Source organism: Parambassis ranga, chromosome 5 (assembly GCF_900634625.1).
Source record: "Parambassis ranga chromosome 5, fParRan2.1, whole genome shotgun sequence".
NCBI classification, from domain to species: Eukaryota; Metazoa; Chordata; class Actinopteri; family Ambassidae; genus Parambassis; species Parambassis ranga.
In genome coordinates, this window is record NC_041026.1 from 168,738 (window position 1) to 180,964 (window position 12,227).

Below are 12,227 nucleotides of genomic sequence, written 5' to 3' on the forward strand. Positions count from 1 at the left end.
TTTTCTGTCCCTCCTCCTTCCCTGTCCACACCTCCTTCTCCCTCATCTCTGTGGACAAACAAAACGGAGCGGTACAGGGCCAGTATTCCTCCTCCTCCTGCCTCCTCCCTGTCTGTCCTCCTGTTGTACGCTGACAGCATCACTCCTTCTCTGCCTCCTCTCCTCCTCGCTGTTGTCAGCGGTGTGTACACCCTCTTGTACCAGACAAGCAGCTTCGCCGCAGTCACCAGCACACACACTGCTGATGCTGCACACAGCAGCAGGCACCCAGCAAACAGCCAAACACAGAACCCCCCCGCCGCTCCCACAGGACGGGCTTTACGGCGCCGGGTGCTCAAAGCCTCATTGTCCCGCCATGGAGGGACGAAGGGGGCGGATGTCTCAGTGGCACCGGGTGCTGAGGCCGTCTGGAGACTTGGTGTTGTTGGAGCTGAAGTTACAGGAAGGTGTGGTTGTTGGATTTGCAGTGGAGGGTGTGGTGGCTGGAGGGGTGGGAGGTGTAGCTAAGTACCACACAGCTGATGGTTCCTCTGTTCGAGTGTCAAGTGACCCTGAGTGGTCTGACCATTCAATGAGACTGGTGAAGGTTTGGTACCAGGACCATGTGACCACTCTGTGGTACACGGTATATAACTCAACTGACACTGTGCTTAAAGTGGGAGGAGGGCTGATGGGGGGAGAAGATGTAGCTGTGACGGGTGTAGCGGGAGTAGTAGTCCTCTGAGTAGCTGGGTGGCTGGGCTGGTGGAAGTCCCCACTTGGACCCAGTTCCGTGGAACTCGAACACAGATCAGATTCTTCCAGACTCATCACAGGTTTACCCTGATGCCAGTGTGGAGAGTCACAAACCTGAGGACACACAACAACCACAGAGCAGACCCACAGCAGGCCAGATGTGTAAAAAAAGACAGGCAACAACCCTTAACCCCGCTGGCAAAGGATGGACTTCACAAACCGAACTCTGGTCAAAGGTCAAAGGTCAATATGGTATCAATTTAATAGATTCACTGCCTGTCTGCCTGTTTTTCCACAGACCACAATGTCTTATTTAATGACTGCTGGTTCGACCCTCGTGGCCTACAAAGCACACACTGATAAGATAAAGATAAATATACTGCCGTTTAAACTCACCACACTGTCGGCATCGCTCTTGATGTCCGGGCCATCACGCACATAGACGTTGAGTTCATAGTCATCGAGGTATCTGCGCAGGTAATCGAGGGAACAGGAGCAGGCCCAGGGATTGGCTGAGAGGTAGAGGTATGGTACCTCCTCCTTCTGGCTGAACCAATTGTCTGGCATCACCCTAATCTGAGATGACAAACAAAGCAGATCGGACTGGTCGGCCTACGCCCCTGCAGTCAGTGGTCTTGCAGTGTGTTTCTTCACCTTGTTGTTCTCCAGGTAGAGGGTTTCTATGGCAGGGAGGGGGTGGAGCATGAGCAGAGAGCAGGTAGTACTGTGATGCGATTGGAGGTCAGGTCCAGGATCTAGAGGGTTAAACCAATGTGAAGCTGGTCAATAACAAAAGTCCTTCACAACCTCAGACAGTCTGTACTGAAAGCAGGCTGCCCTCCTGCAGACTCTGACTTCACCGTGCACATGTGACAATGTGAACCTTGACACTATCAGCCTGACATGCTGCAACCGATCAGCTGACCTCCAGCTTGTCGAGTCCAGAGAAGGTGTGGTTGCTCAGAGAGTCGATGGCGTTGTTCTCCAGGTAGAGTTCTGTCAGAGCAGGACAGGCAGAGAAGGAGCCGTCAGGGAGGAACGTCAGACGGTTCGACCCCAGCCGGAGCACACTGAGCGTGGCAGGATGGGAGTCCCACTGGGGGTCACCTCTGGAACCTGGACAAGGACCGAGCACTGCTTAACACTGATCATCAGGTTTTACTTTGTGGGCACTGTGCAGACAGACAGACACCCTGCCCCCCCACCTTGTTCTCCGTGAGGTCAATCTCATAGATTTCATCAAAGATCTGGAAGGAGGCCCAGGACAGACTGGAGAACAGGTTTTTGGGAAACAAGAGAACCTAAAAACAGACAAAACAAGCAGAGAGGATGCAAACATGTCAGACCGTCATCTTATCGCACTCAAACAGGAAGCATGCGTCTCCGCCGTGGTCGCCTCCTGTCAGTCAAACTACACTCCAAATTATTCGAGTCAAAACTTTGTTGATTCTCCCCCAAAGTCTGTTTGCAGGAGACTTTATCTGTATCAGGAGACGTGTTCTATTCATACCTGCATCTATATTTAATTATTACATAACATATTCTTTGACCACACCTGTGTGTTACAGTGTGATGCAAAAGCAACTCTGGTTTTCTCAGCTGCACATCCATGATGTGAGTCTGACCTTCCACCACATCCCAGAGGTCGGACTCAGACTGTGGAGTTCACGTGAATGCAGTGACGCTGCGGTTCTGTTCAAGCTCTAGAATGATTTGATGTGCCCCAAGGTTTCATCGTAGGTCCCATGCTTTTTTAAATTTAAATGCTACCACTTGGCCGTTAAACCAGGCTCAGTTAGTACTCAGAGGCCCAGAAAATCTCCTCCAGACCCCAATACTCGAAGTCAGTACATGAGAACAACCTTTGACCCCTAGGGTGCATGGATGCCATTCATTTGATTAAACCAATAGACCACGATCAGGTTCACACTAAAGTACACAATACATATGACACTCAGTGATACAACGTGAACTGTGTCCTTACCTTCGTCGTGGAGTCGAGTCCCACCGGGACGGTGCTAAAGCCAGCAGCTGTGCAGTTCTCCCTGGGCCGGTGGTCCTTGTCCCTGTCCCTGTGGCAACCGGTCACTGCTACAACCATGACTACACGGCACAGGAGGAGGAAGAGCTGCATGCTTCCAGAGACTGCTGGTCTGAGGGAAGATGCTGCAGTGGGACACGGTCAGTGTTAATAAGTGTCCCTGTGAGTGTGTGTGAGTGTGACAGCTGCTGAAGTGTGATAAGACCCGAGTCCAGCTGATAGTGTGTGTTACCGCAGAGCAGATGACACGGCTGCACATGGACAGCGCTGGCTTCCTGTGAGTTTCTGTCCATTAATGGTGATGGAGCATCTTTCACAGCTCGTGCCAGCGTGGGACGGTCATTTAATCCAAAACCTTGTTGTGGATGCTGCACTGCCCCCCTGTGGCTGACAGGCAGAAAGACACAAAGCACTTTATCCCAGGTTTTTCATGCTGAGTGCTGCATTTCTCTACAATTACTACTAAAGGTGGAGGTCTCAGACATCATCTTTCTACCACATACAATGCAGCTTCCATCCATTCCCAGGAAGTTTGCACAGACTCACAGCAAGAACAAAGGGCTGTCACCAGTCCCCTCCGGCAGTTTCAGTCGTTAGCCAGTGTTAGACACACCTGGCCCAGTCAGCCAGACCATCACAGGTGTAACCACATATAAACCATGTTTCCCACCAAACAGTTAGAACTGATGAAGCTGCTTGGATGAGCAGTAGAAAACTCTACAAGTCCAGACGCCTTGCTTCAACCTTCTCTACGTATGATGACCTGGATGACTGAGAAGCTTCATCAACATACTAAAACATGATTTCTCTAAAATCCATCAACATCAGAAAAAGAAAGAGGACCAACAGGACTGAGTCTTACAGACTGTTTATTGCCATCATGTTGTCTGCAGGTAGAGCCTGAGATTGGTTCCTGATACAACAAAAACAACAAAGACAGACACAAAACCCAACTCTGACACAACGGAGGGGCCAATAGGAGAAGGGCTAGACCGTGATGTCATCATTTAATATGGGAACACAGACTGATTGAAACAGGTGTGTAGGGAATGGGCGTGGCCAATAATGGGGTGGGGGGGGGGTCAGGTTATATGGGAACACACTCCAGGCCCCTCCAAAAAAACAAAACAAAACTACACATACGATTAGAAGAAAACCTTTAAAATATACTTTGAACTCATCCTGTCGACACACACACAGACACACACACTCATTCTCACAGGTGGGTGCATGAGGGTGAAGAAGCTCCTTCAGCAGCATTACAACATGTAATATAGTCATAATAATAATAGTGATGATGACATCATGAAGCAAAGGTCAAACTTGTAAAAGGGTTAAAACACTCACGAATACACAACAAAGAACAGCCAATCAGAGGCCAAGCTGGAAAAACAAGTCACAACTGAAGGGGGCAGCATCTTTTCCCATCAGGCCTGGCGGTGCAGCAGGTTTTTTAAGATTGTCCTGTGATTGGTCACTTCCTGAGACAGCGTCTCGGGCCAATCACAATCCCTTCTGGTGTTTCAGTCATCAGCATCACAGCGGCGGTGGCGCCCTCTCATATAGAAAGTCTTCAATGCTGCACTTTTTGTCTCCCACAATGCAACGTGGGCGGGGTTCGGGCGGCGCCGCCGACACCCAGCTCCTCTCCTGACAGTAAACACGTGGTCGCTCAGTTTGACGGAGGAAGGTGTGGTTGAAATCTCCTCTTTTTCCAGATGTGCAGTGAACACATCAAAAAGTATAACCACAGAAAACATCATGACAGCGAAACAAACCGTGACATTAAAGGCAACATCAAGACACCAGGCGGCCAGCTTCCAGCTTCCTGACAGCGTGGCTGCAGTGTCAGAATCCTTACAGCAGAAATTATCCTCGCACAAACACGTAGTGTCAAAGGCAAAGCTTATTGTGTCTCCGTCTTCTTCCGTCTCTCACTACATTTCCCTACATAATCAATCACCCTTCATGATCCCTACACGTCTCCAACGCCACGTAAAAGTCGTACATATTCCTCCCATCTGTTGCAAATCACTTTCTACCATTTCCCACGATTGCCAGAGACAGTGAACACACCGTCAGCATGTGTTTAAAATAGATTCATAAAAACATGTCAGATACACTTCAAATATACACCAAAACCGTCCGGTAAAACATAGAAACCTCTTCCCAGCCTGCCTGTAGGTGGCGGCCTCAGAGCAACACTCTTTGGTTTGTAGCACTCGGCAATGCAGCATTCAAGTCGCAGTGCGTGAAACGGCAACTATGAGCTTCAGGAGGTCTATGGGGATTGACTCACTTTGGGAGCTAGCCTCAAGTGGACACTTGAGGAACTGCAGTTTGTGCTACTTCCTGTATGAGCCTCATACTCTTAGCCAAATGTATGGAATGTGAAAAGGTTATGCTAATTAGTAACTGTTCAAAGTAAAATAAACGCCTGTACGGACATGCAGGCTGCGCTGGCTAAGCTAACACCTGTGCTCGTGTAGTGTAGCAATCCATTTGTAATCTGCCAAGCTAACACAGAAGGTCCAATCGCCTGGCTTTAAGGCACTGTTTACAAAGACTACATCAGGACAACCAACACCAGTAAAAAATAAAAACAAATAAAAACAAATAAAAAGGCGATCTTACCTTCACGGCCCCAACAGTTTCTCTGCCACTACGGCAACAACTAACCGGTGCTAACGTAAAGGCTATCTGCCACACACACAGCAGGACAGAAGATACAGGATGTGTGTGTTATTTGTTGTGTGACGGGCCGACTGCTCACACACACACACACACACACATACATACACACTCTCTACAGCATCAGGATGGTCTGCATCCTGCAGCCAATCAGAAGCCGCCCTGTCTCAGAGGTCAGTTGGGGGTCTCTTTATTGTCGTTTTTGAGGTCCGGTGCACTGAACTGCCGTCTCATTCGGGGCGGGGTGGTGGAAGGCCCACCCGCCTGGTGGTGGCCCCACCCCGAATATCATGTCAGCAGGAAGAGGGGGGGGTCCAGAACCGCGGGCAGGCTGTGGTAGCTGTGGGGAGGGCCTGGCTGGAATGGTGCATTGTGGGGTTGTAGTAGGGATGGTGATGGTAATGATGGTACTGGTGTTGGCTGTAATGGAAGCCGCCATCTCTGTCTCTGTCCCTTCCTCCTCCCTTCCCCCCTCTCTCCCCTCCTCTCTCCCCCCCCGGCCCAGGTGATAACCCCCTCCTCTGTCTGGGTCTCCCCTGATGACCTCCACTGCCGCCACCGTGATGCTGCTCGGAGCTGTTGCTGCCGTGTGGGGAGCTGTCCAGAGAGTTGCGGCGGGTAGCGGCGCTGCTGGTTTGGTTGCGGAAAACCGCCCTGGTTACCCAGGTTGTCTTGGTTACGCTGTTGCCAGGCGCGATGCGGGCTCGGGGTTCGCATACGAGGGGGTCCAGCTGGGAAGGGAGCGGCAAGAGACCTACAGATTGACCCTGGAGGGGTGGCGAAGGCGAGGGAGAACCTAGCCCCTCCCACTCCTCCTCCATCGTCCCTCTGCTCTCCCCGTCTTCCACTCCTCCTTCGCCAAAACCCAGGGCCTGCAGGGCGGCGCTGGCTGGTCCCCAGGACAACCGGTGGGTGGGGTTACTCTTGAGGGGAACTTGAGCTTGCGCTCCTGTGGCGGTATGAAGCGGCCTGTTCCTGGGAGATGAACAGGGACAGTGGGGGCGTTCTGACCTGCGGGGGGGAGATGCAGTAACAAAGAGCCGTTAGCTTTAGCTGTGGCTAAACACGACAGCTGCAGGGTTCGGCGCTGACCTTGGCTTTGGGTCTTGTCCTCGCAGTTTCTTGGTGATGTTCTGTGCTGCAGGTTCAGGATGCGTTGCTGTTCCTGTTTCAGCCAGCGGAGGCGACCCCTCCGGAACGCGGGGTCCTCCTCCATCAGGCGCTGGATTCGGCCATCTGGCTGAGCCGGGCCGTCACTGGCCCCGCTCTCCTCTCTCGGAGGCGCCCCGTCTCCTTCGCCGTTCAGGTCGTCGTCCTGGTAAAGAGAGGGAGGAGTCAGAGCAGAGTGACAGAGAGGACCAGCTGACGGGCGGGGGGGTGCTGACGTACCTGGACAGGTATGATGCTCTCCATCTTGATCATCCTGTCCCTCAGAGCTTTGATCTCCTCGTCCTTCATGTTGTTCTGCAGCTTCACCTCCTGCAGGAGCCACACGTGTCACCTCCTCCACTGACACTCAGAGCAACATCACTGCAACAACACTCACTCCAAAATATCCGTCAGCTTATCAATGTGAGCCTTCAGGTCATACACCTTCTCTCCTCCCTCTGCTGTCTGTCCGCCTCCCCCTTCTCCTCCTCCCCCCTCCTCAGTGGGGGGGCTCCTCTCCTCTCCAATGCCCACAGTGTCGCAGACGTCCTGGGCCACGGCTCTCCAGGTGTCCTTCTCGTTGGTGTCCTTCTTGGCGTACATGCGGCAGAGCTCCTTCATCTTGACGATGGACAGCGCCTCGATCTCCTGCCGGGAGTGACGGAAGTCTCCCAGAGCCACCTGAGGGGGGCGCCACACACACACACACACAGGGGAACAGGTTGGAAAACCGCTTGTTTAAACGTGGACAGAGGACTGAGTATGTGTGTTTAGGACCTCGTAGCAGATCTCTTTGACGGCCTGCATGCGGAGGTCTTCGATGGTGACCCGTTTGGGATCCTTGCTGATCCTCCTCCTCTGAGGGATCTGATACACTCTGAGAGGCTCCCGTCTCTTCCCGCTGCTGGGCAGACCACAGCGCTTCACGATGGACTGCACCTGGACACACACAGAGGAGCAGAGGTCAGACCAGACCAGACTCAGAGGGCCGTGTAGCAGGAAATCAACATGTGGGTCTAAGACGGAGGAGCATCCTGCTGCTGGTCCCCCCAACACACACACACCTTGTTGGCAGGTAGTTTCTCTCTGAGGGAGGAGATCAGTCTCCAGCTCTCCTCACACGATCGCTTGTCCGAGTCGTCACCACTGTCGCTGTCTGCATACTGAACACACACACACACAGGGAAGAGTCAGCCATCATCCATCATCCGTCAGCAGGTGAGCTGAGATAGATCAGGACCCACCAGTCTGTGCTGCTCCAGCAGCAGATCAGCCTCCTCCTTCTCTTTCCGGTACTGAGTCTCCATGTCCTGCAGTCTGCAACACACACACTCAGGTATTCAGACAGAGATCAGCTGCAGGTCAGACAGAGACTCTGAGTGTTGGTCATGTGACTCCATCATGGCTTCCTGCTGGCTGCTGGATTTCTGTTTTTATTTGTAACTGGTTCTGTTCAGAAGTCAAACAGGAAGTCAAGCCTCCGTACCTCTTCTCCATCTCCAGTTTGATGTCGATGCCTTGTTTCTCCAGCAGCTCTCTCTGAGCATAGTTCCAGTCCTCTGGCTCCCCCTGCTGCTCGGCCGTGACGGTGCGCTCCCTCTCCAGCCTCGCCTGCTCCGGGTGGTTGAACCGAAACACGTGGTTCTTCCCCATCACGATGCGGTTACCTGGCAACACAAGAAGAGGTCAGAGGCTGTGGCTTCAGAGCACAGAGAGCACAGAACACCACCTGATCTCCTTCAGCAGCTTGTTTCAGTATGACGGCCTCGGTGATCTGCTTCCCGTTGACGTACGTCTCCGCTCCGACTAACGGCTCCAGAGTGACCTCCACTGCACAGAGAGAGGACCAACACAGGCTTCAGACATCAGCACGCACTCTGCCGGCGTCAGTGGAAGTCCTGCTTCCAGGACTGCACCCGCAGGTCAGACACACACAGCGTGAGCGAGGGTGGAGGGGTGGGTGGGGCGGGGGCACAGGAAACATGGGTGTGAACATGAGGGTGGTGTCACCATGGCAACTACAGCAGTGACTGTTAAACGATACCTGACAGATTTCCTGGCAGCTTTTACAGGAAGAGAAGAAAAGAGGATGAGTGTGTGCACAGACACACGCGGTTACACACACACACACACACACAGTTACACACACAGTTACACACAAACACACACACACAGTTACACACACACACACACACACACAGTTACACACACACACACACACACAGTTACACACACACACACACACAGTTACACAAACACACACGGTTACACACACACACACACACTTACACAAACTTTTTTCAGAGATAATCCACATCCTGAGACAGGACTAAGAGGTCAGAGCAGATTAATAGAAGCACCCCGTTTGACGCCACCAGGGGGCGCTCTAAGCACAGCAGTCAAAGGTACAGTTCATGAGAAACAAACAGCGTCTCACCTTCTCCCTGCTCGTTGATCTCACTGACAAACACACAGTGAATCTCCTTTATGAACTGACCCGACAGTTTGATGTCCACGTCCTGCTGTCCCACCCTGAGACACAGAGGGACACACCATCAGTAACAGGACCTGAGGCTGAGCATGAGGACGGACTACAGCCCAGAAAGGGGCTCTGACCTGGTGACGCCCTCCTTGATGTAGTACAGGAGACACTCTGACATCAGAGGGTCTTCATTCAGGTTGACCAGGTGAGGCGTCTGCAGCACACACACCAGGCATGTAATAACACAGTAATAACACTCTGATCCAGACAGACGTAAAGGGTTAAACATAAACTCACCCCTTTAGGAGAGAAGACGCCCAGGGTTCCTCCATCTTCCTTATGGACACGCCCATCTCTGCCAGCAGCGCCTCTCTGGGTGAGAGAGGGAGAGAGAGGGAGGTCATGTATCAGCAGTCTACTTCCTGTTACTGAACCTGTCTGCAGCTCCTCTAGAGGGCGCTGTGCACACAGTGCTGGGTGAGTGGAAGGAGCTGGAGCATCAGAGGGGGGAGTTACCTCTCCAGACGGATAGATTCCGTCTTTCTGAGCTTCTCCTCCCACGTCTCGTTCAGCTCAGCGATGATCTTCTCTGTTTCCTGCAGCAAAGACACAAGTCTGCAGTTTGTAACGTGACAACTTCCTCGTGTACACACACACACAGAGACACACACAGAGACACAGAGACACACACACACACACACACACAGACACAGAGACACACACACAGAGACAAAGATACACAGAGACACACACAGAGACACAGATACACAGAGACACACACAGAGACACACACAGAGACACAGATACACAGAGACACACACAGAGACACAGATACACAGACACACACACAGAGACACACACACAGAGACACACACACACACACACACAGAGACACAGACACACACACACAGAGACACACACACACACACAGACACAGACACACACACACACACAGAGACACAGACACAGAGACACACACACACACACACACACAGACACACACACACAGACACACACACACACACACACACACACACACACAGACACACACACACACACACACAGACACACAGAGAGACACACACACAGACACACAGAGAGAGAGAGACACACACACACAGACACACAGAGAGAGACACACACACACAGACACACAGAGAGACACACACACAGACACACAGAGAGAGAGAGACACACACACAGATACACACACACAGACACACACAGACACACAGAGACAGATACAAAGACACACACACAGACAGATACACACACACAGGCACACACACAGACACACACAGACACACAGAGACAGATACAACGACACACACACAGACAGATACACACACACAGACACACACACAGACACACACAGACACACAGAGACTGATACAAAGACACACACACAGACACACACACAGACACATATACACCAAGAGACACACACAGAGACACACACAGACACACACCTTCTCAGTGTCCAGGCTGGTCATCTGGTCTCGGCGTTTTTGGGTGAAGACGATGGTGAAGACAGCATGAGACCTGGACGACGTCTCATTCATGTTTGTGGCTGTGACCGTCCTGTAATAATAACCAGGTATTAATAATCAAGGACAGATGTTTCAGACTGTAAACCAGCATCGAGTCCTCGTCCACGGACCGAGCTTTTTTGGTGGTCCGCCATTGAGGTCCGCCATTTTTTACAGATGCGTCCATGGGTGCCGAGAGGGACCAAAAAGGACGAAGAAAAGGCGGGACTTCAACGAGAATGACCATCAACAATGAAAATTAGCCTGCTGTTTGTAGTTAGCTGACATTATTAAGTCAACAGCACCAAATGTATGTCGTGTGGCTACATTTAAGCCAGCGGGTAAGTTAGGCAACACACTGTGTGAGGGATTATTAGGTTAGCTTGTAATTAGCAAGTTTTGACTAAGATAGCTTTAACCTGTCGGGTTTTAACCCTAAAAAGAACAGCTGCTATCGAAGGGCTAAAGGGGACCATGACTTCCACTGCATGTGAACACATACCAGGGGCCAGGGCACAAGTGCACACTTTAGGTTTTAAATTTGTTTCTCTTCCAGGTGCTGTGACATCACGCTGCCAGCAACTAATGAGAGCACTCAGAACATGGCTGCAGGCAGGGCACCGTGCGGCGTGGGCGGTCTGATGAAGAGCGGGGGACAGCCAAATCAGAGAGCCGTGGTGACAGAAGCCGGTTGGAGGAGGCAGAAGGTGAGACGGGTGCTTAGCCACCACTGCCCGTCTTCCTGTTCCCGTCTGAGCGGGTCTTCCACTCTGAGGAGAGGAGCTCCCACAGGAGAGTGTCCACACTGTACAGCCCACACAGCTTCAGGACCAGCTTCAAGAGTCAGTGTCTGTTTTGAATGTGGACATACTGCCCCCTGCTGACTCTGGAGGAGGTAACAACCTTTCCCTCTCTTTACAGTCTGGTGTACCGCTCCCGTGCCTTACAGAGTGGTGGAGGCAGGAGGTCCAGTGTGGATCTGTACTGTAACGCTGCACATGTTACTGCAGCGGTTCAACCTCAGTGTCATTCCATCCAGAAGTTCCGAAACCATTCTCTGGAGACGAACATTTATCCGATTATGATTTTGAAGGCTCTTCTGCCTGCTCTAAAACAACTAATCTGTATTTATTTGTGGGGCTTTGTTCTTTTGTTTTTGGTGAAAAACATCGATATGAGGATGAAAAAACATTTTATTTTGTCTGACCACAAAGACGTACAGAACAATCACAGACGACACTAACAGCTGGTGTGACTGCTTTGAGTGACAGGTGGCCTCAGTAGTAATCAAGATGGCAAAGTTCTGTTCGATTTAGTCACTAAAGACGCTCATGATGCCAGAAATTTGATCGTTCAATATTGCCGATCCATTTAAAGGAGCCGTGTGCTCGACAGCTGTATGCTAGGACTAGTGCTTCAACAGCAAGTTGTGCTGCGTGATTCCCCTCCACAAACAAAACAAATACAACCAAGAACAAAGTCACTGTGTATGACATCGATATGGATGCTCGAGGCGCTTGTCCCAGGCCAGAGCCTCTTCGTGATGATCTAAAAGCAGAAAGAGTAGGATCATACAACAACAGGCGCCCAGCGACGGCAG

The 12,227-nt window shown here is 51.5% G+C and overlaps 2 pseudogenes; both read right to left on the bottom strand.

The window, feature by feature from the left end:
• Positions 1 to 381: 381 nt before the first annotated feature.
• Positions 382 to 2,947, bottom strand: LOC114435362 (SLIT and NTRK-like protein 5; annotated as a pseudogene).
• A 2,531-nt stretch (positions 2,948 to 5,478) lies between these two features.
• Positions 5,479 to 10,660, bottom strand: LOC114435364 (kinesin-like protein KIF1C; annotated as a pseudogene).
• Positions 10,661 to 12,227: the final 1,567 nt, after the last annotated feature.